This window comes from Phyllobates terribilis, unplaced genomic scaffold, assembly GCF_046119375.1.
Source record: "Phyllobates terribilis strain yellow unplaced genomic scaffold, ASM4611937v1 Scaffold_252__1_contigs__length_2834547, whole genome shotgun sequence".
NCBI lineage: Eukaryota > Metazoa > Chordata > Amphibia > Anura > Dendrobatidae > Phyllobates > Phyllobates terribilis.
This window is the reverse complement of record NW_027363012.1, coordinates 2315971-2326764: the sequence shown is the minus strand read 5'-3', so window position 1 is coordinate 2326764 and position 10794 is coordinate 2315971. Positions and strand designations below refer to the sequence as shown.

Genomic DNA, 10794 nt, shown 5'->3' with positions numbered 1-10794 from the left:
GTAGCGGCCATTAATCTGCACTTGTTACCAGGCAGGCGCCTTATCATTATGGCGTCCCTTACACGGCCTGAGAATACAGGTTACAGGCTCCATGTAGAGGTGTTTAGGTGACCTGTAACGCTGAGGTCCATAGACCGGGCTTATAACCAGCACCAGGGTCGCCGGCCCACCACAAACTCCAGCACAGAACAATACGGCACTTTATCGCCCGCTCTGGAGAAACAATTACATTTTCTGAAGCTGAAGAAACTTCTGCAGATTATTGTGAGTAATTCTCATCATGTTACAGATTACAGTGACTGCAGCTGACGTTACACATCAGGATTATGGGCTGTGGACATTTATCACTTATAATCACAAGCATTTATTATGGTTTTCCAATGTGTCCGTAATAAATATCGTCTGGCCGTGATTTTTTTCATAAATCGTCTAGAAATAGTAAAAGTGCAGTTTGTCATTTGCAAACAGGTAGTAAACTATTTTTTTAATTCAATTTCATTTTATTGCATAAAGTGTTTTAGGCTGCGTGCCCACGATGCGGATTTAATGCATTTCCACCACGAAAGTGCATTAAAAACGCTTGGTAATCTGCATGTGCTGTGCACATGCTGCAGAAATTTCCGCTGCGTATTATCATTGCGGAAAAATCGACAGCACGTCCATTTCTTGTGCGTAATTGCCGCCATTGACTTGCATTGAACTGCATAACATCCGCATGTATGCATGCGAATGTTATGCGGTTCAATGCGTGGATGGTACCCGGGTCTGGAGCAGAGGAGACTCTCATCCGACCCGGGTACCATTAGTAAAAAAAAAAAAGAATTAAAACGTAAAAAAAAAAAAAAACATTATACTTACCTCTTCCGCGGTGTCCTCTGTAATTGGCGTCCTGCCGTGTTCTAAAAGGACCTGCGCTGACGTCATTTAGTCATGTGATGGTCACACGACCGCTGATGTCGGCGGTTGCATGACCCGTTTTTTACATGCGGAAATGCATGCAAAAATGCTTAAAAAACGCTTCTCCCTGGCAGAAAAAAACGCATGTAAAATCTGCATGTGTTTTTTTTTCTGCCAGGGAGAGGCAGAAACGCTCAGGAAAAATCTGCATCTATTCTGCATCGTGGGCACATAGCCTAAATCTGATTTTGATGTTACATACATCTACTGGAGTACGGAGGAGTTTCTGTACAATCAGTACCCATTGATAGGCAGAAGTGCTCACGGCAGCCTGCGTTGTAGGACGCAGATCACTCAGGATCCGGTTTATGGTGAATATATAATTATTTTACATTTTTGGGCCCTATTTTTTGTGGGCGACAGTGTCAATATAACTGTAAAAGGAATCCTCAGGGGGGCATTATTAGCAGTTCAGTGGACACCTAAAGGGCATTATTACACTATAGGGACACTCAGGGTATGATAACTTTCCAATGAATCCACAGGTAGCATTCATGTTTCTAGAAGGCAATTTTACCAACTATAGGGCACAACGGGGACATGAATACTATGTGACTCACGGAGAGGAGCACGTACAGTAATAGGGAAAAATAACTGGTATCTACCACTACATGGCCGCTATAGAAGAGACCTCGGTGCAGATACCTGCGAGCTAGTGAAGGCAACAGTGAAATGGACGTACAGACCCCCAAATTCGGCATATACTGCTGTGAGGGAGGCTCCAGATGAGAAATATTAAAACAGGCTGCAAATATTGTTCCTTTGTCAGTGGCCTTTAAAAGGGTTTTTCCTCATCTTCATAGATGGGCACTGTCAGATAGTGTTGGTAAAAACAAGCACTTTTGCATTTCATTGCTTATTAAACTTTTCAGTCGTTCTTGAGTTAACGCTTTTCTTTTGTTTACAGCTTGTTGCCTTGGAGACCGACCACCGCTGTGGTCTACCTTGTGCTGAAACTGGTTAGGAAGTTGTGGTGCGCTTCAGCGTTTCGGGACAGGTTCAATACAGCGCTTACAAGCTCAATGGAAAAGAGCATGTAAGCACTGCTTATGTTCTGCTGTCCAGCAGCAGTGGTCGGTCTCCAAAGCAATGAGCTGTAACTAAAAGAATAAAGTGTTAATATTTCAAGAACGACTGACAATTTTAATAAGCAGTAAATTGCAAAAATCACTTGTATTTACAAGAACTATCCAACAATACCCATTTGGGAATAACCCTTTTAAGGCCACGACCCCACTATCAGTATTCAGTCAGTATTTTTTCTCAGGAGTGGGAGACAAAACCAGGAGTGGGTGATAAATCCAGAATTGGTGACTTGTTTCTATTATACCTTTTCTCTGATTGTTCCTCATCTGGTTTTGGCTCCCACTCCAGAGGAAAGATACTAACCGAATACTGATAGTGGGGCCGTGGCCTAAGTGTGATTTCTGCCCCTGCCGCGGTCAGTCCGTCGGGTGTCTGGCAGGTTATTCATTTACTGCATATTAAACAATTCTGTGGTGATTATTTCCCATGTTAGGAGCATATGTGCTAATGGATAGAATAACTTTCTTTTAGATTTTAATAATATGCCCATAGGGGCGATCTATTAAATGTTTTATTTAGAAATCTGTCTTGTGCTAAAACTTGCAATTGTTTCTTTTTATAAAGTGTCTGTGATTAGGCCTGAGGGGCGGCCTATACATCTGATAGACTTTCTATAATATACCAGAATTCAGCACATAAAGCAGCTCTATGGCTGCTCACAGCAGATGGAGATTTCAATTTGCTTCAAGAACGGCTAAATCTTTACCTTATTTATTACATGGTGTTCCCCTCTTCATAAATCCAGCACAAATCAGACTGGACTGTGACTCGCCTGTCTTAGGAAATTTCCCTCCTTAGTATTTATTGTGAGATGCAGCAAGAATAGAATTAAAATACAATTGAAAACAAATCCCCACCACTACCAGCAGGGGTCACTAAAGTACATTGTGACACCTGCCTGCAATCTACTAAACCTCCACCGGGGGGATATATTTCTATTATTTTACTCCTCGTATCAACTCTTTCCCCATTTATTCCATGTGTATTTTATTTAGGACTACTGCTAAAGAGAACCTGTCGCTTGCTTAAAAACAAAAAATTGAGTTATATTCTTTGTAAAAATTCCAGATCTCCCCCTGATTCTGCCACAGAAGAATCAGTGATTTTTACAAGTAATTTAACTGAAATTTTCTATAATTTTTCTTAAGAGCTTATATTTTCTTAAAGCCCTTCACATAAATCCTGTAGAAAAGCAGAGTGAAGCCGACCACATACACCACAATAAGCTAAAACCGCCACTGGTGCTGATATAGTCTAATATGTCCAAAAACTCTCATACTCTGAATGTGCAGTATTTCATCAGCACTATAGGAGCTGGAACTGACTTCCTTTCACCTCCCAGCATGCATTTCTCCTGCCATTGCCTTCACTGGACTATGCAGGATGACAGACAGGACAGGAATGAAGAGATGAAGCATCCACTTTCTGTAATGCATCTCTGCTCTTACAGGGTGGGTTACACTTAGACAACCCCTTTAAGACTTACATTGGTGACAGGTCACTAATGTATGATTGGTGGGGGTGAGACACCCGGGACTCCCACCAGTCAGCTGTTCCTGATGTCGGCGGCGTCACAAAACTGCTCAGTTATGGATCTGCACAGCGCCTGTATAGTGGCCGCGGCCGGTACTGCACATCCGCCCCCTATTCAAATCAATAGCAGGTGGAGTGCAGTGCCCGGTGGAGTGCAGTGCCCGGTCGCACCCACTGTGCAGCTCTGTAACTGATCAGTCCTGGCCGCTGACACCAGGAACAGCAGATTGGCGGGGGTGCAGAGTGTCGCACCCCCACCGATCAGACATTGATGACCTATACTAAGGATAAGTCATCAATGTTAAATGTTTAAGTCCCAGACAACTCCTTTAACAGGCTGTAGATATCACTATAGACAGCACTGGGGAAAATAATGACAGATGATTGACGTATGCTTTATTTGTTCCTGGAGCAATACACAGACTCCATAAACAGTGATCAGTGGGGGTGATCAGAGCCCCCCATCTCTTGGATATAACTATACGGTTCATGGTTTCATGTCCCCGGTATAAGAATCTTCACATTCACTTGATAAAGAGTCGGTAGACAGAGCACTGGACCGGTCCGGTCTCCTAACAGTCCAGTCTGTGCGGCCACGAGGCTCGCAGCTACGAGGTAAGTGTTTTAGGCAGTGAGTGCCCATCGCTCCTCATCCACCCGGGTGCAGAGAGATTTTTGCGGATTGAGTTCGGAGTTAGAGCCATGATCGGTGATCTCCAAGGTCGGCAGGTTACTTGTACAGAGCATTGAAGGCTCTTCCTATGACCAGTCTCCGAACCTCGGTAGTACCAGCCCCTATTTCATAAAGCTTGGCATCACGAAGGAAGCGGCCCATCGGGTAGTCGTTTATATAGCCATTGCCCCCTGTGGAGAAATAAACATTTATAAAAGAACAGTGAACATGGGGTGGTCTCAGTCTTCATGGGTAAAATTGCAAAATACGGTAAAAACTTTTCAATTTACTTCTTATTAAAAATCCTCTCAGACCTAGAGAAGAGAGATATTTTTAGGTCACCAGCCACCTCTGCCAGTCTGTCAGAGGTGGTCGGTCTCCTAGGGAAGGAGTGCTGTCCGCTCTGGATCCGGCCGGCTTCATTATGCCTCTGTCCTCTGATTCTCCAGGAGGGAAGGCTGCTTCTGATTGCAGCACTGGAGAGCGCACAGGACGGGTGGCACCTCTGGTCCGAACTGTCAATCATCAGGAGCAAGCAGGAAGCCAGAGGATGGGGAGCAGAGGACGGGAAGAACCTTTTAATGGGAATCTGTCAGCAGGATTGTCTATGTAATCTGAGATCAGAATAATGTCCGGCCAGATTCCAGCAATGTGTTACTACAGGGCTGTGTGCTGCTGTATCAATAAAATCAGTCTTAAATCAGCAGGATATTATCATTACAGCACTAGGTGTCTGATCAGCAGCTTTCTATCAATATATAGTGTACACAGGAAGGTGCCAATCAGTAGTGTGGGTGGGGTTATACACAGCTGCCAATCAGTGCTGTGGGCGGGGGTTATACACAGCTGCCAATCAGTGGTGTGGGCAGGGGTTATACACAGCTGCCAATCAGTGGTGTGGGCAGGGGTTATACACAGCTGCCAATCAGTGCTGTGGGCGGGGGTTATACACAGCTGCCAATCAGTGCTGTGGGCGGGGGTTATACACAGCTGCCAATCAGTGGTGTGGGCGGGGGTTATACACAGGAAGGTGCCAATCAGTAGTGTGGGTGGGGTTATACACAGCTGCCAATCAGTGCTGTGGGCGGGGGTTATACACAGCTGCCAATCAGTGGTGTGGGCGGGGGTTATACACAGCTGCCAATCAGTGGTGTGGGCAGGGGTTATACACAGGAAGGTGCCAATCAGTAGTGTGGGTGGGGTTATACACAGCTGCCAATCAGTGCTGTGGGCGGGGGTTATACACAGCTGCCAATCAGTGGTGTGGGCGGGGGTTATACACAGCTGCCAATCAGTGGTGTGGGCAGGGGTTATACACAGCTGCCAATCAGTGGTGTGGGCAGGGGTTATACACAGCTGCCAATCAGTGGTGTGGGCGGGGGTTATACACAGCTGCCAATCAGTGGTGTGGGCAGGGGTTATACACAGCTGCCAATCAGTGGTGTGGGCGGGGGTTATACACAGCTGCCAATCAGTGGTGTGGGCAGGGGTTATACACAGCTGCCAATCAGTGGTGTGGGCGGGGGTTATACACAGCTGCCAATCAGTGGTGTGGGCGGGGGTTATACACAGCTGCCAATCAGTGGTGTGGGCGGGGGTTATACACAGCTGCCAATCAGTGGTGTGGGCGGGGGTTATACACAGCTGCCAATCAGTGGTGTGGGCGGGGGTTATACACAGCTGCCAATCAGTGGTGTGGGCGGGGGTTATACACAGCTGCCAATCAGTGGTGTGGGCAGGGGTTATACACAGCTGCCAATCAGTGGTGTGGGCGGGGGTTATACACAGCTGCCAATCAGTGGTGTGGGCGGGGGTTATACACAGCTGCCAATCAGTGGTGTGGGCGGGGGTTATACACAGCTGCCAATCAGTGGTGTGGGCGGGGGTTATACACAGCTGCCAATCAGTGGTGTGGGCGGGGGTTATACACAGCTGCCAATCAGTGGTGTGGGCGGGGGTTATACACAGCTGCCAATCAGTGGTGTGGGCAGGGGTTATACACAGCTGCCAATCAGTGGTGTGGGCAGGGGTTATACACAGCTGCCAATCAGTGGTGTGGGCGGGGGTTATACACAGCTGCCAATCAGTGGTGTGGGCGGGGGTTATACACAGCTGCCAATCAGTGGTGTGGGCGGGGGTTATACACAGCTGCCAATCAGTGGTGTGGGCGGGGGTTATACACAGCTGCCAATCAGTGGTGTGGGCGGGGGTTATACACAGCTGCCAATCAGTGGTGTGGGCGGGGGTTATACACAGCTGCCAATCAGTGGTGTGGGCAGGGGTTATACACAGCTGCCAATCAGTGGTGTGGGCGGGGGTTATACACAGCTGCCAATCAGTGGTGTGGGCGGGGGTTATACACAGCTGCCAATCAGTGGTGTGGGCGGGGGTTATACACAGCTGCCAATCAGAGGTGTGGGCGGGGGTTATACACAGCTGCCAATCAGTGGTGTGGGCAGGGGTTATACACAGCTGCCAATCAGTGGTGTGGGCGGGGGTTATACACAGCTGCCAATCAGTGGTGTGGGCGGGGGTTATACACAGCTGCCAATCAGTGGTGTGGGCGGGGGTTATACACAGCTGCCAATCAGTGGTGTGGGCGGGGGTTATACACAGCTGCCAATCAGTGGTGTGGGCAGGGGTTATACACAGGAAGGTGCCAATCAGTAGTGTGGGTGGGGTTATACACAGCTGCCAATCAGTGCTGTGGGCGGTGGTTATACACAGCTGCCAATCAGTGGTGTGGGCGGGGGTTATACACAGCTGCCAATCAGTGGTGTGGGCAGGGGTTATACACAGCTGCCAATCAGTGGTGTGGGCAGGGGTTATACACAGCTGCCAATCAGTGGTGTGGGCGGGGGTTATACACAGCTGCCAATCAGTGGTGTGGGCAGGGGTTATACACAGCTGCCAATCAGTGGTGTGGGCGGGGGTTATACACAGCTGCCAATCAGTGGTGTGGGCAGGGGTTATACACAGCTGCCAATCAGTGGTGTGGGCGGGGGTTATACACAGCTGCCAATCAGTGGTGTGGGCGGGGGTTATACACAGCTGCCAATCAGTGGTGTGGGCGGGGGTTATACACAGCTGCCAATCAGTGGTGTGGGCGGGGGTTATACACAGCTGCCAATCAGTGGTGTGGGCGGGGGTTATACACAGCTGCCAATCAGTGGTGTGGGCGGGGGTTATACACAGCTGCCAATCAGTGGTGTGGGCAGGGGTTATACACAGCTGCCAATCAGTGGTGTGGGCGGGGGTTATACACAGCTGCCAATCAGTGGTGTGGGCGGGGGTTATACACAGCTGCCAATCAGTGGTGTGGGCGGGGGTTATACACAGCTGCCAATCAGTGGTGTGGGCAGGGGTTATACACAGCTGCCAATCAGTGGTGTGGGCGGGGGTTATACACAGCTGCCAATCAGTGGTGTGGGCGGGGGTTATACACAGCTGCCAATCAGTGGTGTGGGCAGGGGTTATACACAGCTGCCAATCAGTGGTGTGGGCAGGGGTTATACACAGCTGCCAATCAGTGGTGTGGGCGGGGGTTATACACAGCTGCCAATCAGTGGTGTGGGCGGGGGTTATACACAGCTGCCAATCAGTGGTGTGGGCGGGGGTTATACACAGCTGCCAATCAGTGGTGTGGGCGGGGGTTATACACAGCTGCCAATCAGTGGTGTGGGCAGGGGTTATACACAGCTGCCAATCAGTGGTGTGGGCGGGGGTTATACACAGCTGCCAATCAGTGGTGTGGGCAGGGGTTATACACAGCTGCCAATCAGTGGTGTGGGCGGGGGTTATACACAGCTGCCAATCAGTGGTGTGGGCGGGGGTTATACACAGCTGCCAATCAGTGGTGTGGGCGGGGGTTATACACAGCTGCCAATCAGAGGTGTGGGCGGGGGTTATACACAGCTGCCAATCAGTGGTGTGGGCAGGGGTTATACACAGCTGCCAATCAGTGGTGTGGGCGGGGGTTATACACAGCTGCCAATCAGTGGTGTGGGCGGGGGTTATACACAGCTGCCAATCAGTGGTGTGGGCGGGGGTTATACACAGCTGCCAATCAGTGGTGTGGGCAGGGGTTATACACAGCTGCCAATCAGTGGTGTGGGCGGGGGTTATACACAGCTGCCAATCAGTGGTGTGGGCGGGGGTTATACACAGCTGCCAATCAGTGGTGTGGGCGGGGGTTATACACAGCTGCCAATCAGTGGTGTGGGCAGGGGTTATACACAGCTGCCAATCAGTGGTGTGGGCAGGGGTTATACACAGCTGCCAATCAGTGTTGTGGGCGGGGGTTATACACAGCTGCCAATCAGTGGTGTGGGCGGGGGTTATACACAGCTGCCAATCAGTGGTGTGGGCAGGGGTTATACACAGCTGCCAATCAGTGGTGTGGGCGGGGGTTATACACAGCTGCCAATCAGTGGTGTGGGCAGGGGTTATACACAGCTGCCAATCAGTAGTGTGGGCGGGGGTTATACACAGCTGCCAATCAGTGGTGTGGGCGGGGGTTATACACAGCTGCCAATCAGTGGTGTGGGCAGGGGTTATACACAGCTGCCAATCAGTGGTGTGGGCGGGGGTTATACACAGCTGCCAATCAGTGGTGTGGGCGGGGGTTATACACAGCTGCCAATCAGTGGTGTGGGCGGGGGTTATACACAGCTGCCAATCAGTGGTGTGGGCAGGGGTTATACACAGCTGCCAATCAGTGGTGTGGGCAGGGGTTATACACAGCTGCCAATCAGTGGTGTGGGCGGGGGTTATACACAGCTGCCAATCAGTAGTGTGGGTGGGGTTATACACAGCTGCCAATCAGTGGTGTGGGCGGGGGTTATACACAGCTGCCAATCAGTGGTGTGGGCGGGGGTTATACACAGCTGCCAATCAGTGGTGTGGGCGGGGGTTATACACAGCTGCCAATCAGTGGTGTGGGCGGGGATTATACACAGCTGCCAATCAGTGGTGTGGGCGGGGGTTATACACAGCTGCCAATCAGTAGTGTGGGCGGGGGTTATACACAGCTGCCAATCAGTAGTGTGGGCGGGTGTTATACACAGCTGCCAATCAGTGGTGTGGGCGGGGGTTATACACAGCTGCCAATCAGTAGTGTGGGCGGGGGTTATACACAGCTGCCAATCAGTAGTGTGGGCGGGGGTTATACACAGCTGCCAATCAGTAGTGTGGGCGGGGGTTATACACAGCTGCCAATCAGTAGTGTGGGCGGGGGTTATACACAGCTGCCAATCAGTAGTGTGGGCGGGTGTTATACACAGCTGCCAATCAGTGGTGTGGGAGGGGTTATACAGGGCTAAGCATTTAGAGCTCTGCAGCAGAGAAAACTGTTTTTGTATCAAAAATGACACATCGCTGGAATCAGGGTCTCTGCCCCTCCACCATGCTGCTCTCCGATTATATAACAAAAACCTACTTAAAGATTCCCTTAAAGTGAATACAGGCAACAATCTAAACCTGACACCTTTACTTGCACAAATCGCAACGCTTGTCAACACTGAATTCCTAAACATTGGAGATGCCTATATATGAAAACACAGCGGTGGTGGTGCGCTTGCTCCCAGAGCCATCCCAGTCTTTTCATACAGGTGAAGACACATAAGGCAAGTTTCATTTGCAGTTAAAATTTAAAGTCATTTTCTCATTTTTTTTTTTTTTTTACATCTTGGATCATTACTTGATGGGGTTTTTTTTGCACCAAAATAATTCTTCAAAATGGCGCACACAGTACAATGAATTCTTTATTTTCGTCTTTAATCTTTTTTTTTTTGTGACTTTAATGAAAAAAAAATTGGATGCTCCTCTAACACAGCGCAAAATTTTGTGCGAGAAATGTATCATATAAAATCAATTATGGAGGTTATATTTTTCGGGCACAGAGTTTGCTCAATTGATGAATCGGCTGAAAACATTAGGCAAAAAAAAACCAAAAAAAACCCCCACAGCCGTAATGGTGATCGCTTTGTGTTGTGGACTGCTGGAAACATCGAGGGCAAAACTGAAGAATAAATATGTATCAGTAGTGCTGGTGGATTTAGGTGTTGGCCAAAAGGCACAGGTTAGACTCTCCTTACCTAGACACTGAATACCATCGAGGGCCACTTGGGTAGCAGATTCAGCAGAGTAAAGGATAACGCCAGCACAATCCTGTAAGTAAATGACATGTTCCCAATTTATCACATACAATAACCAGAATTGAAGAAGAACAAAAATTCTACTTTAAAGAGGACATGTCACCAAGTCAGAAGTGACCAGTGTTTGCCCTTACTTTATTCCCGCTGCTCCCCCGAGTATTACACTTTTTCATTTTTTTAAATCCACCATACGGTTGCAGAGATATGGGCCTTTTTATTTAGTGTTGATTGTGTGTAATCTTTATAAGGGGGCGTGGCCCACAGGATAATTATGCAGAGCAGCCTAAAGACACGCCCCTGAGGATCCTGTGAGCCACGCCCCCTTTGATATAGATCATAAAATTTAGCAGTAAGTAAAAAGGCCCATATCTCTGGAACAGTATGGCAGAT

General features: G+C 48.9%; 1 long non-coding RNA gene across 1 annotated transcript; it reads right to left on the bottom strand.

Annotated features, from left to right (window-relative positions):
* Window positions 1-3950: 3950 nt before the first annotated feature.
* Window positions 3951-10425, bottom strand: LOC141218953 (uncharacterized). The gene is made up of 2 exons (XR_012287589.1): window positions 10345-10425; window positions 3951-4440 (listed from the first exon to the last, which is right to left on the bottom strand). It is a non-coding gene; the product is annotated as an uncharacterized lncRNA (long non-coding RNA).
* Between the last annotated feature and the right edge of the window lie 369 nt (window positions 10426-10794).